This window comes from Nyctereutes procyonoides, unplaced genomic scaffold, assembly GCF_905146905.1.
Source record: "Nyctereutes procyonoides isolate TBG_1078 unplaced genomic scaffold, NYPRO_anot_genome, whole genome shotgun sequence".
Classification (NCBI taxonomy): domain Eukaryota; kingdom Metazoa; phylum Chordata; class Mammalia; order Carnivora; family Canidae; genus Nyctereutes; species Nyctereutes procyonoides.
In genome coordinates this window covers 13857818-13878145 of record NW_026575032.1, presented here as the reverse complement: position 1 = coordinate 13878145, position 20328 = coordinate 13857818, and positions in this window count along the sequence as shown.

Genomic DNA, 20328 nt, shown 5'->3' with positions numbered 1-20328 from the left:
CAAGTCCATCCCAATTTTGCCTGATCAGTTCATCACGGCAGGTGATGCAGATGTACTAATTTCTTTTTTTTTAAAAAGAGATGAAAATAAAAGCAAATGATCAAGGAGCACAGCCAGCAGGATTCTTGATATGCCTCTTATCTTTCTACTAAAATGCAAGATGCATCCAAAAGCTATTCTTACTAGTGATTTATATTCAATAATACTCATATTGTGAGATTTAAAATCACATTATTTCTACAATTACTACTACTTATAAATGTAAAGCTTTTTAAAAGGGTAAAGATCAGGGATCCCTGGGTGGCGCAGCGGTTTGGCGCCTGCCTTTGGCCCAGGGCGCGATCCTGGAGACCCGGGATCGAATCCCACGTCGGGCTCCCGGTGCATGGAGCCTGCTTCTCCCTCTGCCTGTGTCTCTGCCTCTCTCTCTCTCTCTCTCTGTGTGACTATCATAAATAAATAAAAATTAAAAAAAAAAAGGGTAAAGATCATAAAAGGCAGAGTTTATATTGACATCCTAAAATGGTGAAATATTGGTTTTTGTTTTGAATAAAATGTTTAAATATGTTTTTTAGCTATACAAAAATATGCATGGTTTAGGAATAGGCTTGGATTTAGGAGTTTATAAAATACAAAAATAGGAGAAATCATTAGGTTACTAAATTTAATTAAATTTAATTAACTTTCTGAAACACAAAATAAGTATTATAAGCATGTTGAAGAAAGTGAATTAAAAAGGGATTAATAACAGGGCTTTTAACAATTGACATTTTCCTCTCATCTTTATTGCATGAAGTGACAAGGATGAAACTTTTGTTTGTGACTTATATAGCTGGGTGGGAAGTGCTACTTTTTAGATGCATAACTGGAGAAGGGCAAGTGTGAAAGTATGGAATCATGAATTCAGTTTGGTCACGCAGAGCATGAAGTGTTTTGAAATTCTCAAGAAAGATGTCAAATAGGTAGTTTGGGACAGTATCCTGAATCTGAAAAGACACATTCCCTGTCTTTCTGATGGTGAATTTTACGGGTCAACTTGACACCCATATACATTTCCTTAAACCATACTTAATCCCCATTGAAGAAAATAGCAAGGTCATACTTTTGCCTAACATAATAGAACTATCCTGGATACAATAAAAAAAAAAAACACTAACCCTTCCCGGGAAGAGGATGTGAAACCTTGGGTGATGTTTACTCTTCTCAATATCCTGTAACTTAAATATTATGATGTAGAGTTCATAGGCTTTAATTATTATGATATGAAGTCAACACATCATATGTATCATGTTGGCAGAATTATGGCCGTGTTATTGTCTTTACTTGGGGATTAAATACAGTTTAAGGAGAATGTATATGGGTGCCAAGTTGACAAAGGGGTGGGCTTGTGGTAATGAATTTTGTGTCAGTTTGGCTACGGTGTGTTACCCAATATTTGCTCAGTTGTTGTTCTAGATGTTTTCTGAAGGTATTTTTTATATGAGATTACCGTTCAAATCAGTAGACTTTGAGTGAATAAATTACCCTCCATCATGTGGATAGGCCTCATCCAAGGAGTCGAAGGCCTTAAGAGAAAAAAAAAAAAAAGCCAACAAACTGATTTCTCCAGGGAAGAGAGAATTCTGTTAGCAAACTGCCTTTGGACTTGAGCTACATCATAAGCTCTTCTCTAGGTCTCCATCCTCCCAGTGTATCCTGAAAATTATGGACTTTCTAGTATCCATAATTCTGTGAGCCAATTCCTTAAAAAATACCTCCCCTTTCCTCTCTCTTTAATTTTGTATTTCTCTGTGTGTGTATGTGTGCATGCATGTGGATTTCTGTATACATACATACACACATTCTACATTTTATTTGGTCTGCTTCCTAGAAGAACCCTAATACAGTCCTTTCCTTATTGATGTGCAAAGCCACTTCCACCATTTATCATGTCGCATATGTTTGTATATATGGAAGAGTATGAATTGGAGTTCTATTTCATCCAGCCAGTTTTAACTACTATGGCTTGACAATAAATCTCTTTTTTCCCCCCAAGAAGTGCTATGGCTATTTTTGACTTTTGTAATTCCATTAGGATTGTAGTATCAGCTTGTCAAGTTATGCTAAAATTCCTGGTGAGATTTTTATTAGAATGCCAATGGATTCTTTTTTTTTTTAACTTGGAGAGGAAACTCTCCCATTTCTTCCATCTGTTAGCTTTTTCTCATTGTAGGTCTTCTTATTGGTTTGTAAGCATTGACTGTGTGCTCATCCTCAGGGTAGTTTTTGTGACAGCCCCATGTGTCTTGGGCTTGGGAAATAACTATATCAAAAGATTTTATGTTTTTCCCAAGGATGGGACTCACATTACTCTGTTTTCAAAATCACAGATTTTCATGCAAATTTCTCAACTTATTCAAAAAATATTACAGAGGTCTGAATTTAATACCCACATCTTCCTTGCATTCCTGACTTAAGGGTCTTTCTTATTTTATTTAGCTTAGCCCCTTAAAGAAATTCAAGAGTCCTTGGTAAGCTTCCTAAACTGGTGACCAGAATAATTTCAGATTCCTTTTTAGACATACTCTGTGACTTTTGATTTTTTTGTAGGTAGCTCAGCTTCAAGTTCCTTTTCAGTTGACTTCTGATTCTTAGAATCCTCAGTCTACGTATATATCCAAAACAGCTTCTTGCCATTGCCTAGTTCCCATAATCCCCAAATACATTTATGGTGTAGCTTCTGCATGCTAGATTTCTTTATGTTTTCTTTTATTTCATTGTGTAATTACTAAGGATATACTTTCATTTTTTAGTTTTGATTTTCGAAAATCAAGTCGATTAAGGGGATTATTCATCAACTCCAAAGCTTTTGGAGCAGTGACTTGTCAGTGAAGTAATCATGTAGACTACATAAAATGTCTGCATTCTAGTTAAGGAATACTATGTTATATCCTTGACCTCCATTTTTCTCATTTATGAAACAAATAATGAAATAATAAAAGTCATGAAAATTGTTTTTTTTGAAGATTGTTTTAGGTATCATTTGTGGCACCTCAGAACTATATATAACATGTATTTAATAAACAGGAAGCATTATAGCATTTTATTTACTTAATGCAACTTAATGTATAAATGAAAGAGGGGAGAGAGACCATATAGAAGTTTTAAAAATATTTAGAGTACAGATAGTGACACCTGCATGACTCGGTTAAGTGTCTGCCTGGGCTCAGGTCATGATCTCAGGGACCTGGGATCAAGCCCTACATCTGGCTCCCTACTCAATGGGGGGTCTACTTCTCCCTCTTCCTCTGCCTCCCACTCCCCATTCATTCTCAATCTGTCTCTCTCTCTCAAATAAATAAATAAAATCTTAAAAAGAAGGAGTACAGGTAATTTTGCTGATGTTTCAATTATGGTGCTCATTCCCAAAATGTAGTTGAGATGAGACACATGAATCAATCAAGTTCTTCCAAAGCAAACACACAGACACAGACACACATATAAACTCACACACACACCCCCCCACACACACACACAAAGAGAGAGAGAGAGAATGTCATTTGAAAGCAATTCACAAAAAAAAAATCAAAGCAATTCACAAGCTTTCTTTACTTCCTCATGCTTAACTGAGAAAACCAATTTATCATAATGCCAGAAAAAAAAAAAAAACCTGTTATGTCAGGTATAATTTTATTTTATTTTATATTTATTTATTATTTTTTTTGTAATTTTAAACTACTCAATTTTCTGTTTTATTTTAATCCACATGGAAAAGGTTATTTCATTTTTCAAAACCTCAAAAACTGAGGTCTACAGTTTTACCTATGAGCATTAGTTCCTTCTGAAAAATTGGATATTGATGGGCTTCATTACAAATAGATATGAAGATGATTATATTAGATTAGATATATCCAAAATTTAGACTGTTGTGAGGGTAAACTGTGCTTTGTCTTATGTCTTATGAATTTCAGTTTTTCTCATCTCCATAAATAACAAAGATGAGGATTGCATGAATCCAAGGATTTCTTTCCTCCTACCCTCCCCCTCTCTCTTGCTCTCTCTGGCTTTTTCTCACTGTATTTTGAATATCAGGTAGTATCCTATGCATATATACCTAAATATCTCTGTATATGTTGACACTTTATTCAACTTACAGTTTTTTTTTTAATTTTGATTTTCCAACTTGCTGAGTTTAAATTTTCATCTTTTTTTGTCCTTTAAACCAATAACCTTTAACACTACTGAATACAATTTAAGCTATATCATATAGTTTGGAAATTTTGTGATTTTATTTATTTTTTTGGTAATAGTTAATAAAATTCATTTCTTTTTTTTAAAGATTTTATTTGTTCATTCATGAGAGACACACAAAGAGAGAGAGGCAGAGACACAGGCAGAGGGAGAAGCAGGCTCCATGCAGGGAGCTCGATGTGGGACTCAGTCCCGGGCTCCAGGATCACACCCGAGCTGAAGGCAGATGCTCAACTGCTGAGCCACCCAGGCTGCCCTAAAATTCATTTCTTATATTAATCACCATGTATTTCAAACAATATTTCCACTTGGTTTTGTTGTTGTCATTGTCACTTTTGTTACTTATTTTTAATAATGCTTTCTTTTTATATGTCTATCAAGGAATCTGTTTCTTTTTACAATTTCACCTTCAGAAGTAACTGTCTTATGTCTCCATGTCACTTTTTCAGAACTGTCTTGTGTCTCTGTGCCATCTTTTTAAAAACTAGCTTTTGTAGTGATCCAGGAATTCATCAAATAATAAGATATATTCTCTCTGTAATGGTTTATTTTCAGTATATAGTAATATAATCAATCTTATGAATAATATCTTATTATTGACTTTCTATGTACCTAAAAGTGTGGTTCATAGATCTAGGGGTGGTTTCTAGAAATGGATGTGATTGGTACCTCTTTTATGCCTACTGAATTAAAATCCAAAAATGTGAGTTTGATTTGCTTGTTCATCTGTTTCGTTTTTTAGATTCTACACAAGTGAAATTATACAGTACTCATCCTTCTCTAACTTACTTTTCTTAGTGTAGTATCCCCTATGTCCATCCATGTTGTCACAAATGGCAAGATTTCATTCTTTTTTTATGGCTGAGTAATATTCCTGTGTATGTGTGTGCATTTTCTCTATATATACCACGTACTTTCTTTTTTTTAAATTTTTTTAAAATTTTTATTTATTTATGATAGTCACAGAGAGAGAGAGAGAGAGGCGCAGAGACATAGGCAGAGGGAGAAGCAGGCTCCATGCACCGGGAGCCCGACGTGGGATTCGATCCCTGGTCTCCGGGATCGCGCCCTGGGCCAAAGGCAGGCGCCAAACCGCTGCACCACCCAGGGATCCTTACCACATACTTTCTATATTTATCACATCTATTGGTAGACAGTTAAGTTGTTTCCACATCTTGGCTATAATAATTAATGCTGCAATGAATGTAAGGTGCATATAATTTTTTTTGAAATATTGTTTTCATCTTCTTTGGATAAATATCAAAGGTAGAGTTGTTGGATCATGTGGTAGTTCTATTTTTAATTTTTTGAGGCGCTTCCATACTGCTTTCCATAGTGATTGCAGCCTTTTGCATTCCGTCAACAGTGCATGAAGGCTCTCTTTTTTTCTGCATTCTCACTAACACTTGCTAGTTCTTGTCTTTTTGATAATAGCTATTCTGACAGGTATGAGGTGATTATGGTTCTCATTTCTCTGATGATTAGTGATGCTGTGCATCTTTCCATGCAACCATTGGTCATACATATATCTTCTTTGGAGAACCATTTATTCCATTTCTCTGCCATTTTTCATTTCATTGTTTTCTGATGTTGAATTCAATGAGTTTTTAAAATATATTTTGGGTATTATCCCCTTATTGGTTATATTATTTGGAACTATCTTCTCCCATTCAATGGGTTGCCTTTTCTTTCTATTAATTATTTCTTTTACTGTGAAAAAGTTTCTTAGTTTGAGGTAGTCCCCGTTTTTTACCTTTCCTTTTATTGCCCTTTCCTGAGGAGACAGATATAAAAAAAATATTCCTAAAACCAAACTCCAAGAATTTACTGCCTATGTTTTCTTCTAGGAATTTTATGGTTTCTGTTCTTACATTTAAGCCTCATTTCATTTTGAATTTATTTTTGTATTTGGTGTAAGAAAGTGGTCTAGTTTCTCACTTTTGTATGTAGCTATTCAATATTCCCACACCATTTATTTTTTTCTCCATTGCATATTATTGCCTCCTTTGTCAAAGATTAATTCACCATATAAGTGCAGGGTTGTTTCGGGACTCTATTCTGTTCCATTAACTGTGTCTGTTTTTGTCTTAGTACCAAACTGTTTTGATTACTTTAGCTTTATTGTATAGTTTGAAATCAGAAAGTATAATACTTCAGGTTTTGCTATCTCTCAAGATTGTTTCTGCTATTTGGAGTCTTTTGTGGTTCCAAAAATTTTTAGGATTCTTTATCTTAGTTTTTTGTATTTAGTATTTTGATAGAGATTGCACTGAATCTGTGGATTGCTTTGGGTATAGAGGAAATTAATAATATTAATTTTTCCAACCAATTGGCATGGCATATCTTTCCATTTATTTGTGTTGTCTTCATTCCCCATTCATCTGTGCCTTCAGAGTACATGTTTTTTATCTCCTTGACTAAACGTATTCCAGGTACTTTATTCTTTTTGATGCAATTTTAAATGTGATTGTTTATCTAATTTTACTTTCCGATAGTTCCTTATTAGTATATAGAAATACAACAGAATTATGCATATTAATTTAATATCTTGCAACTTTCCTGAATTCATTTACTGAAGATTGTGGTTCTTTATATCCCTTTCATGTTTAACAATCAATCTGTTATTTAAACCCTAATACTTAAAGAAGACCAAGGCAGTAGTAGTCGTCACATTAGTTGTATTTCATTTAATCTCCACATAGTTTTACTGTGATATTGTTATTAAGAATTACAGTGCTGAAGCATTTTATATATGGTCATACACTCAATAAATTGAAGGTTTGGTTGAATCTTAGGTCATCCAGCTCCTGGGCCCTTGATCTTAACCACTGTGCATAAGGCTCCCATTTGAACAGAGGCATATTAACCATGCCTCTAGTAAAATTATGCAGAGAACTGTGAATTTGTCAAGGTGTTCCTGATTTTAAAATGGATACTGAATGAATGAATGAATGAATGAATGAATGAATGAAAAAATAAATAAAAAATGGATACAGAGCCTTGTGACTACAAAATCTTCATTGTTAAGTGGGGGCTTAATTAAAATAACGTAATCTTCTTTACTCCATTTTATGCATTTCACACTCTAGTGGATATTTATGTCACAATTTCTTCTAATTTGCCATTTGCTTTGAAGATCTATATTTGCTCAATTTTGTTTGAAGATTTTGATTTCACTCTCTCTTATAAAAAGAATATTCCAGATTGGCTTCCTTTCTTCTGGTTTGCCAAAAAATGCATACTTTTGTGTATTTACATCTAGGCATTAGATTAGTGGAGAAAATGGAAGTATCTTAGTTTGGTTTGTATGAAATTTTCCACAGTTTTGCCTTCAAGATTCAGAACAATTTGAACATGTCCTCTTGTATCCAAAAAAGAAAAATGATTGCTCAGTAACGTTTGTTAACAGTAGTCTTGAAGTTTTACTTCTTTTTATCTTTTGGACCTTGGTGAATATTTTAAAGGAAGATGAGAGAATATGGGGAACACAAATAGTATCATTTTAAAATATCAGTAAACTAGTTGAGAGTTAAAGCTTCAATTTTTTTTGTTTGTCTTAACATAGAAAACACAACTGATATTTAGTATTGGGGGGATATTTTACTAAGTAATAAATTTGTACCTCAAAAGAAGTTTAGTTTTGAATGTAAGGGGAGAGTTAATAGTTACCTCAAATTCATGGGTAGCATAGAAACAATGTATGAGTTGCGGGGTGAAGCAATAAAAAGTTTGATATTTAAATTATAGTATGAGGAAGAAGCAGGTTTCAGTTCTAGGATGTAACAGTATTTTCACCATTCCAGAGAAGTTACCCAGATTGACTGCTGAGGCTCTTTGTGTGTATGACCCCTTAGCAGATTAGGAAGATCCAGTGTATTGTTAAAGTCCTTTGGAAGTGTAGATGTTGATATGTTGGGAGCCTATTCCTTCTTCATACAAGTTTAGATCATAAAAATAAATTGTTCGTGTATTAATTCTAAACTACACTGGAGAAAGTCACATATACATATTCTGTTGCTTGGCATATTTAAATGACCTGGTTCCATTTTGGATAGGTAACTTTCAAGTTACATAAATGCATTGAAATCAGAATTTTAAACAATTGATTCAAATCAACCGAAAACCAAGAGCCAATTATTCCACCTCTCTCTAGCTCTTATCGACAGAATTCTTCCTTTCTAGTGTTTAAAGCGATGGACTTCAGCCTACGCCATCCGCTACCAAGAAGACCAGCATAAATGCCATTCTATAACATAGCTTTCAAAAAAGCTACTAAAATAAAACACACTGTTATTCTTTTTTTTTTCAAATAAATACACTGTTTTTCCATTAGAAATACTTTCTTATCATGTTACTTCGTGAGTTAAGAATTCACTTCTATCATTTAATAGACACACAAAAAATAATTTTATTCCATAACAGCATCTCACTCTTTCTTTGATTTTAATTTTAACTCTCTTCCACATTTCTGTGAATTCTCAGGCCACTAAATGAGACCAAAAAAAAAAATCGCCCCAACTTTATAGTTGGTGTTATTTTATACATAAAAGAACATGTTGTCTTTAGTACAGCTGCAAACTAATATTAATCTACCATTTGGAAGCAGGGTGAACTCTCTGAGTAGCAACAAATATAACAAGTTAGATTGGGTCTAATCTTTTCACTCTGATGAAGTGAAGATCTATTAAAAATAATGATACTATGATAACACTAATTTGGCTGGTACTGCTGTCCCAAATCAGAGCTGTAGCTAGAGGCAGCTGGAGGTATTTTATTGAAAGCCAAAGTAAATTGGGGCAGTTCCCCTAGCAGTATAAATTAGTCAGAACCTTGGAGACATAGGTATATTTTCGGAGTGAAGTACTGAACTCTTTTTCTAAGAATTATGTCACCTTAATTCAGTAATTTGGTATGCCTCAGGGTTTGCATGTATTTTAGAGATACTGTAATGAAGCGTGTGAGTTTTCATTTAAACACAGAAGTCCCCCAAGAATAAAAGGCATGCCTAATTCACTGGAAATGCTATCATTCTCAGAATGTTTCCAGGAGTAACGCAAACTTGTACTAGCTAGGTTAGATAAGTTATTAGGAGCATATGGGGATGAAATGGGTAAAATGTGCTAAAGAGATCATTGAAAATTAGGTCATCCTCAAATGAATTAATAAAAACTCAGAGTTTACAAACTACAGATTTGGTTGCCCCCCTATCCTGTTTCCTTCTGGCCTCTGGCTTGGTTGGACCTATAATCACCATGTCCATTTCAAACCTTATATGTTTTTAATAATCCAACATAAGTGCTATGCATAAAAATGGGATTTTACACATTGGGATTATTTTCTTTGTCCCTGTATAGAGGTTTGAGAATTTCTAGAAATGCTGTATATTACAAAATTTAAACTGAAGAAACAGGGATGCCTGGGTGGCTCAGCATTTGAGCGCCCTCCTTCAGCCCAGGGCATGATCCTGGCGTCCCGGGATTGAGTCTCCCTCTGCGTATGTCTCTGCTTCCTCTGTGTGTCTCTCATGAATAAATAAATAAAATCTTTAAAAAAGATAAACTAAAAAAACACATATTTCTATGGAATAAAATCTTTTTTGGGGGGAGTTACTACATTTTAATGGAAAACAATACCAAATAGGCTTTAAAAACTCTATGAATTGCCTGTTAAATACTTTTGTTCATTCTAGGATATGCTTCCTTTTACCCTGCACATGACCCTTGTACTACTCCAAGTTTTACTATAATTGTATGTAACTTTGTATTTTTCTTCTCCTTATTAAAATTTAAACTAACAAATAGAAGTTTGGCATAACCAAAAAGCACAGGTTTTGGGCTTAGATGGCTCTATATTGAAACCTAAGTTTGTCTTCTATTGTTGTGTAGACCTGGATATTTTTCTTAATCTTTGTGAGCTTTACTTTTCTCCTTTCAGACATGAATGTCACAAATATATTATTATTATTATTATTATTATTATTATTATTATTATAGACTTTTAAAATTAAGCTTGGAAAATAAAATTTCCTCTTCTAATTCTGAGTAACAGCATATTTAATGAGAAGAAAACAGTTTTGTCTCATTATTTGTATTCATATTAAATGTATGTCCGTACGTTATAAACATTGTACACACTTTTCTCATCACCCTGGTAAGTATGCTTTTAGTAGAATTTTAAACTGCATATTATCAAATGGATGTTAAATTGTGCTTTTGAAGCTTTGTTCAAAATGATTCACATTCTATATTTTAGATAATAAAGATGATGAAAAACATCACTTTGGGAGCAAAACCAATGGCCAGGTATTTACACAAAGATGGTCAACATCAAGGACTTGCGACAATGCCAAGGTTGTCCCTGATAGTCTGATGTTTATGCTGGAAAGAAATGTATTATGCTGCTGGTAGAAAAAATTCAGACTATGTCCACACAATATAAGCATTTAAGTAGTTGAAGTGCAAGAAAACAAGACTAGTGTTTTGATTTCCACTTAAGTAACACAATAGTTGATTAATATATTTTCACCAATGCCATTGCATCTTATGTTATACAAGCACAGGAAAGAAAAATCAGAGGGTTATACTGAAAGCTTTTTCCATCCATTTTGATATGTTAGTTGGTTGTAGGATATTTTTTTTTCTAGAAGAATATATTCTTAAACAGTACTAGAGTGAGGTCAGGGGACATTCACATTTCTTAGGATCTTCTCCAAATAATACATTAGCCATGAATAAATTAATTAAGGTAGAGAGATGTTTTTATATTGACCTCAAGTGATAAAACCAAAGTCATGGTTTTATTGTGGAAGGCAAATAGTAATCTGTGTTCGTTGGGATACAGTGATTCGTCAAAATCTTAATAGATCAAGGTGAAGAGGAATATCCCAAATGTTTGAGTACAGATCTGTTTATCCAAATTGGTTAGCACGTATTTCTATAACTTCAGATCATATTTTACAAAATAAAGTTTAGCCAGATAGTTATTCTTAGAAACCAAATATTCTACAGATATTCTTCTTAGAGTATAAAGAAACATGCATATATCAATATGATAAAATATGATATTTGTTCAACATCACTTTATAATTATTATTATTATTATTTTTTAAATTTTTATTTATTTATGATAGTCACATAGAGACAGAGAGAGAGAGAGAGAGAGAGAGAGAGAGGCAGAGACACAGGCAGATGGAGAAGCAGGCTCCATGCACCGGGAGCCCGACGTGGGATTCGATCCTGGGTCTCCAGGATTGCGCCCTGGGCCAAAGGCAGGCGCTAAACCGCTGTGCCACCCAGGGATCCCATATAATTATTATTATAATTTCTTAAACTACCATAATTTTTTCATGCTCTGTGTTAGGAGGACAAAGTTTGTGATATGCTGATGTTATTGTCCTTCAATAATGGGAATAAAACATGAAGATAAAAAAAATACCTCTAAAAAGAAAATTGCTTTCAAACTAAGTGAACGGTGCAAGACAGTAAATAGTTCTGAAAAACCATTTTGTTATTTTTAAAATCATGTATACATGTATTTAAAGGTAAATAAAGGGGTGATTCAGTTGGTTTAGGATCTGACTCTTGATTTCAGCTCAGGTCATGATTTCATGATTCCTGGTCGTGGGATCCAGCAGAGCATCAGACACCACACTCAGCATGGTGTTTGCTTGTTCCTCTCCCTCTGCTTCCCCCACACCTGCTCACTCTCCCACATTTTCTTTGTCAAATAAATAAATAAAATCTTTCAAGAAAATAAAGACAAACAGTAGATTTTTTAAATTTAACACCATGTTTCCAAAGGAGGGAAATAATATATTCACTCTTTTTTTTTAGTTCATGTATGTGTACATATGAGAGTAGAATTTAACCAACTTATTTAGGAAATTATTTTTGGGCAAATGAAGAGCATTTTAATTGCTTTCAACTATATATGTAATTAAATGAAAATTATAGAGAATTTCTTTGGAAAAAATCCAATTTGGAATATTTTTTGTTTCTATGAATAAATAGTTTCATAGACTGAACTATTAAAAAATCAGCATCACTAAATGCAGGTATTTCAAAGGCACTACATTAAAACAAGCTCACTGTACTATCAGTATGCTCTTATTTTTATTTTTTTAAGATTTATTTATTTGAGACAGAGAGTGTGCACAAATAGGCAAATGGAGAGAATTTTCAAGCAGACTCCCTGTAGAGCTCAGAACCCACTGATCCAAAACCAAGAGTCAGCCCCTTAACCAGTAGAGCCACCCAGAAGCCCATATCAGTATGCTTTTAAATATGAATTTAATTCTGATTGCTTCAAAGGTTCTGAATCATTCCCTGTGTGTTAGGAATAAGATTACTATATATAAAGTAAAGGAAAATAAAGCTACCTGTGTCTACGGTTGTTAATCTTAGCACATTTAAAAGAAATTTACTGTAATACTTTGATAAAGATTTTAACTAAGATGCCCTTCAGTTGGCTAATGGATAAAGAAACTGTGATGTGTCCATACAATGCAATACTCTTCAATTACATAAACAAATTCACAACCAAGCCACAACATGGAGGGACCTTAGATCATATTGCTGAGTGAAATAAACCAGTCTGAAAAAACTGCATTTGTGTTTTTCTGATTATCTGACATTCTGGAAAAGGCAAAACTATAGCAATTGTAAAAGGATTAGTGGTTTCCATGAATTGTGGGGGAGCGTTGAATGGGTGAAGCACACAAGATTTGCTCAGGGCACGGAAACTACTCTGTATGATACTACAGTGGTGGATACATGACATCATGCATTTGTCAAAATTCATAGTAATTTACAGCACAAAGTACTAACTTTAATATTTACAAATTTTAAAAATATCACCTAGGATGTTGAGAGATCCCGGGATGGAATGCAGAATCTGACTTTATGACCTCCCTGAGGTGTGAGGGATAAAGTACTGACCTACTTAACTTTGGAAATGAAGTCTGTATGACTAAAGCAAAGGAACTGCACATGAGCACTGTACTCTAGTTGACAAAGTTGCTTCCTATAGCAGTATAGGTTTATAATGTTGATATTATTTTGTATGTGTAGTAACAATTAAGTAAATGGAACAGATGGGATGAGACAGGTTTCCCACTATTTGAGAAGGAATTTACAAATAAGCATGAAGAGGAAATTAGAATGTTCCATTTGGTAATAATAGACTACAGTTGGAGACATCAAGAACTCTAGATTAATAGAGATCAGATGATTAGATATAGAAATATTTATGCATAGGTGAACATATATGAATTAGTATGCACACATATATTTCCTCACTCTCAGCTGAGATAATCCAGAAATGATGGCACTCGTGTAGTGATAAGCACGTCAAGTACCAAGAACTAGATTCCTGATACCATTCCCCAATATCATGGAACAGGGCTTTTCAGAGAAATAGCTGATTGGAACAGCGAGGATGCAAAGTGAACCTGGAGCATCTTAAAGTGCTAACACACACACACACACACACACACACACACGTGCGTGTGCATGCACCAACGGATGCATGTCAAAAAGACATAGTAGTCAACTGGAAATGTTCCCAATAGCCAAAGCTGGAAAAAATTGAGCAACAAATTAAATAAAGAAATATTACATTATAACATGAAGTATAAAATGAAATTTCATGAGTTCATCCTAACCTAAATGAGTTTTTAATAAATAAATGATGGAGAATAGACAAATGTCCCATGCAGAATGATTCTAAATCATTTACATAAACTTTAAGGAGTAAGGGTACAAATTCCTTCTCCTTAAATGTGAGTTCCACATATGAATTTCTTTCTAAAGAACACATTGTAGAAGGGAAAAACAGTAACTTTACAGTGGAGGCAGTAACCTATCAAACCCGACCTTAGCCAAGTGACCATGATCAACATCAAAGTTGCACTGTGTCTCTGTCGTCTACAAAAAAACAAAAACAAAAACAAAAACAAACCCATATTTAACCGTGAGGAAAAGAAAACGATGACACATATCCCAATCGAAGGGCATTCTACAAGAAACCAGACTAGTACTGCTCAAAGCTGGTAAGATCATCCATAACAAGGAAAATCTGAGAAATTCTCACAGCCAATAGGAGGGAGCCTGAGACATGGTGACTAAATACCGTATGGTTAGGATACTAGAGCAGCAAAAGGAGATAGAGAAATCTAAGAAAATCCAAATAAACAATGGGCTTCAGTTAATGGTATTGTATCAATATTGATTCATTAATTATAATAAATGTGCCACATTATGCAAGATGTTAATAATATGGGAAACTGGGTTGGGAATATATGGGAACTCTGTAATATCTTTCTGCAAATCTGAAACTTTTCTAAAATTTAAAGTTTATTTAAAAGATCTAGTCTGTCCTTATTACTTAATGTGTGTTAACAATGAAATAGTCTGAACAGCTAAATGTCTGGATGCTTTCTTTAATAATATGATTTAATAAAAATTTAAAGTAGCATGCAACTGTTTCCTTTCCTTTCCTTACCTTCTTCTTCTTCTTTTTTTAAACAGACCCTAAAAGGTTGCCAGTTGACCTAATTACTATTAAAATGGAGCCAGCTCTTCCTCAGTGCTAAGTTCATTTTCCTTCAGGAAAGAAGCTTTTAAGAGAAGCTCATTAACAATTTCATTTCACTACTTTGTAGTTCATCTGTAAGTTTCTCTTGCTTGCATATGTAAATTCATTAGAGTGATAAAAAAAGAAGAAAATATCAAGATGAGTGCTATTTATCACCTGTGATGTGACAGTAGCCCATCTGCCTGAGGGGAGGCAGTGGCTAAAGGATAAATGATTGTGGTAACAATGGGATTGAGTCATTGTTTTAATAAATTTTGTTAAGTACCTGAAAGATCTCCCTTAAATATCCTGCTTTCTAAAAGAGTAACCCAGCTATAAAAATATGCTTCAAATATCTTCCATAAGAGAAGTATATGTATATTATGAAGTCATTCATATATTAATTAAAAGCCTAATGTGTATCAGACAATTCGTTCTAGCACTAGGGATATGTCAGTGAGCAGAATTGATAAAAATCTCTGTCTTTGTGACTCATATCATTGTGTATTTTTTATTATGGACTATTTTATATATGAGTTTTGAAGTCTAGAATCAGGGAAAACAATAGTATTTTAAGTTTGTATATGCCCCCACTTCTAGATTTCCTTGAGTCCTACCAGTAAGGAAAATAAGTAATCAAAGCTCCTTCCCCCATAATCCAATGTGTGAAAATATTTAAACCAGTAAGAATTTAAACACAAGAAGAATAGTAATAGGTTTGTTCCATGGTCTGTAGAGACTCAAAACTTTTGAAAAGGAAAAGAGTGCTTTTACCTCTCCTTGCCCCACCTCTCTGGTTTTCCCTCCAAATTTTGCAACATTCTTTATTTTTTAAAGTTCTTTCCAGAACTATTTATTAAATATCAATATCAGGTAAGTTTTCGCAATAGAAACTGGGAATAAGAGACTAAATATAATGATACTAAGGGACATGATAGATTTTATGGACTAAATCAGATCTATTTTATCCTATTGTAGTTTTTCACATTTATCTATTTATTTATTTATTTATTTATTTATTTATTTATTTATTCATTCATTCATTCATTCATTCATTCATTTGAGAGAAAGCTCACATGAGCAGGGTGAGGGGCTGAGGGAGAGGGAGAAAATCTCAAGCAGATTCCCCACTGAGCATGGAGCCCCCTGCAGGGCTGGATCTCATAACCCTGGGATCATGACCTGAACCAAAGGTTAAGGTTTAACCCACTGAGCAACTCAGGTGCCATCCTATTGTAGGTTTTAAAATGCAGTAAATTATTTTTTTAGCTATAAAGTCCATCCTTACTATTTTGGGGGTCACTAAAAGAGGACAAACGAAGTCCCACATACCACACGTCTAAAATTTGGAAGTGATTGTTAATTAAATTAGCAGACTTAAATTGTAAGGTTGCATTGTTTTACCTCCAGAAATACTTCAACACAAGAAGCTGAAAAATATGTTGCTATGGGTTGAATTGTATTTTTGCCTCCAAAATAGATGTATTAAAGTCCTAACCCCAGTACCTGTGAATCTTATTTATAAATAGGATCTTTGCAGGTTTAGTCAAGATAAATTGAGGTCATTAGGATGGTCTTTAATGCAGATGACTGATATCCTAAAAAGAAGAGGGGAATTTGGACACAGATTACAAGAAGAGCACCATGTGAAAACACAGACAATGCAGACCTGGGAGGAAGATGGACATGTGAACCAGGAAGCCATATGACTATTGAAGCTACGCTGTCATAATCCAAGGAACATGTGGGGTTCCTAGAAGTTTAGAAGAGGCCAAAAGGGATCCTCCCCTAGAGGCTTTGGAGGGAGTATGACCCTGCTCACACCTTGATTTCAGACTTCTAGCCTCTAGAAGAGAGAGAGGCTAGACCAAATTTCTATTGACTGAAGTCATCTAGTTTGTGGTACTTTGTAACAACAGCCTTAGGAAATTAATAAATATGTGAATAACTGTCATTCTTGTTCAATGACAAAAATTTAGCCACATATCAAAGACAATATAATTATTATTGTACAAGTTCAGCTGTTCCGTTGATGGATAGGCAATGTTTGTATGAAAGAGAATAAAAACTTTCATGATTCAACAGTTCTCTATTTTTCAAGTTACATATTATTAAAAAATTTATTTTTGTCATATGATTTATTTTTCTTACCTTCATCTTGATAAAAATCACTAATCCTCATAATCAAGATTTTACCTAATTTGTGCTCCACTGGCAATAATTACTGGCATATACTTTTAAGATGATAAACATATCTTTAAGATTTTTAGATATAAAGGATTACAAACAATAGGTAAATATGTTTCCAGATTACAAAATGTAATTATAGTTTCATAAACATGTAATTTAAATATAAAGATTAAAATATAATTAGTAATGTATTCCAAAATCATCGCTGTTCTTTCAAATATTCAAAAATTGTATATTATAATTTAAATAAAAGTGGATATAATCTATTAGTAATTTTAAAATTAAAATTACTTGATAAACCTGAAATTTATATTTAATTTCTGGAAGAAATAATTGCATTTAACTAAATATTTTTATGAATTTATTTTTAATTCTAGTGTGCAAAGTGAGTCTAGTGTGCTATGCAAAGAATGAGATTCAAAACAGTATTATTCTGCATGAGTCTGAAAACAGAAGACTCAGCACATTTGGATAGAAATATGTCTTTTGTTTTGGACTGGTATTTACAATGTATGGGAAGCATTTAGATAGTGCCGTTCAATAAGAGCTTAATTTATGAGTGACATCAGGAAAATGGTTGGACTCTGTGTTGTGACCTGGTGCATGGATTTACAGACACTGTCAAGGACTATGAAGAAGTTTCTCTTTCCCTATCCCTGTTACGCAGTCTTCTAGAATAAACAAGTCTGGTTTTAAGTCTTGTAATTTTCAATTTGCAGAATATATAATTTTCATGATGTAGAATATGCTGGAAATTATTAGCAATTTACCAAATTTGATTTTCTGAACATTTTTTTTCTTTTAGAGAGAGACCGAGAGAAAGCACAAGCTTTTTGGGGAGGGGAAGAAAAGGGAGAGAGAGAGAATCCTAATAATAATGTACAAAAGCATGATGAGGGGTTGCTCTCACTACCCTGAGATCATGACCTGAGCAGAAATCAAGAGTCAAACACTTAAACAAGTGAGCCACCAGGCATCTTGATTCTCTAAACATTTTAAAGCTATTCCTTAGCATTTTAAAATTGTATGTTTTCTTGATTTTACTTTGGGAGCAACAGATAAATTTCATAAGAACATACCTCAAATCATACCAAAGAAAATCAATGTGGAATAGAATAAATATAGAAGTTGACTTTATTTGAAACTTAATATATTTCTTTAAGCTGGGGTTTATAAACAATATCTATGATAATTCAAATAAAAGGAATGTTTTTTAAAGCAAGCTTTATATCCATCATAAGAACTAACTGAAAGCAAGCTGAATTTGGGCATTCTACAAGGTGCAGTTTTACAATGCAGCATTGTTCTAAATCTGTATCAGACATAAAAGGGAAAAATACATTGTATCATTTAGAGAAAAAGGGAATGACTGAGAATTTTTTAAAACATTATTTGGGGTGCCTGGGGGGCTCAATTGGTTAAGCCGTCCAACTCTTGATTTTGGCTCAAGTCATGATCTCAGGGTTGTGAGATCCTGTCCAAGGTGGAGCCCACATTGGGCTTCTGGATGAGGGTGGAGTCTGCTGAAGATTCTCTTTCTCTCTCTCTCCACCCCTTCCTCTACTCATACTCTCTCTCTCTCTCCAAAAAAACAAACAAACAAAAAACCAAAAAACCAAAACAAAAACAAAAAAACACAAAACTATTCCATTTTTGTCACTTTCAAAGGAACAAGTAGTGAGCAATGATGCTAAAATCTTTCATTCACAGGCCTCCATTGGCTTAGCTTAGACAGTATATACCAAGATATATATCACATTAGAAGATATACACCAAGTTCCCTGCAACACAGGGATAGCAATGGAAATGTGTTTGTGACAAGTTTATTGAAACTACTTTTTATTCTTCAATTGTCTTTATTTTTGCTTTCAAACTCATTAAGTCAGACATAAGAAGACAACAGTAACTGAGCTGTTGCCTGAGATGTGTTTAGCTAAATCTCCATAGATAGGTGAGTAAGTAGGTAGGCAGATAAAAATATAGATAAATCTTTATAGAAGAATTTTGGAATGGTCGTGAGCATTTTTCTCAAATATTTTGGCGTGTTGATTTTGTTTGATGAAACAATGGACACTTTACGCATTTCAACTGACACAATTAGAGATTGCCCTGGGCATTCTTAACGTAGGACAGTTTGTTTAGACAATGGTCGAAGATAATGGATAAGCCAGACTGCCACAATATATGTTTAAAATTGTGAACAATCACCTTGAGAAGTAATATTGTTCATAATGAAATGAGTGCAAGTATTTCCATTAGATTTACTAAGGCTACATATAACACTGACCACATAGTACTTTAATTCTTCTTAAAAGTTATAATGATTCCAAGAATTGATTTTATTGAACGGTTTGTTTATGGAAGTGGTGGTGTCTGGCAAATGAAACCACTTCTAGGAAGAGTGCTCATTTATCTTCCTTGGATTTCAACCAAACGCATTTCAGAGATAATGTATCTACAAAACTTTAACTAGGCTGGCATAAGGTTTATGCAGAAATATTCCATCCAAATCTCTATCCATATCTCTATCCATATCTATTAGGCATGGTCCCCATTTTTAAAGACTCTCATGACTTAGGGTAGTGGATCTTAACTTTGCATATAAGAATCACTTGGGAGCTTAAAAAGATACCTAAAATCTGGATTCCATCATCACAAGGTCATATTAATTGGTCATGGCCACTGGTTCCTGGGCATTGAAACTTTTAAGCTCTCCAGGTGACTGTAATGTCTAGGGAAATAGTAGAACCACTGTCTGAGCATTTTAAGATGGCTTGGGTGAGAAAAGCAATATTTTAGATTTTATAAATATTCCTTTGAAATGACTATGCCTAAATGCAGCGTGCTGACTTCTTTGAACATGCTTTAAGTCATATATGGAATTTAAGAAACAAAACAGATGAGAAAGAAAAAAGAGAGAGAAGCCAAGAAACAGACTCTTAACTGTAGAGAACAAACTGTTACCAGAGGGGAGGTGGAGGCGGCATGGGTGAAATAGATGATGGAGATTAAAGACTATACTTACTGTGATGAGCACCGAGTAATGTATAGAATTCTTAAATCACTCTATTGTATACCTGAAACTGTGATGATCCTGAGTAACGTATAGAATTCTTAAATCACTCTATTGTACACCTGAAACTTAACCCTATGGGAATCAAAATAAAAAACAATAAAAAATAAGGACATGTGCCTGGCTTCAGTCAGTAGAGCATGTAACTCTTGATCTCAGGGTCATTAGTTGGAGCCCCACATTGGGAGTGAAGCCTACTTTAAAAATAATAATAAGTAATAAATAAAATAAATGTTAAGAACTAAATAAAAATAATTAAATTT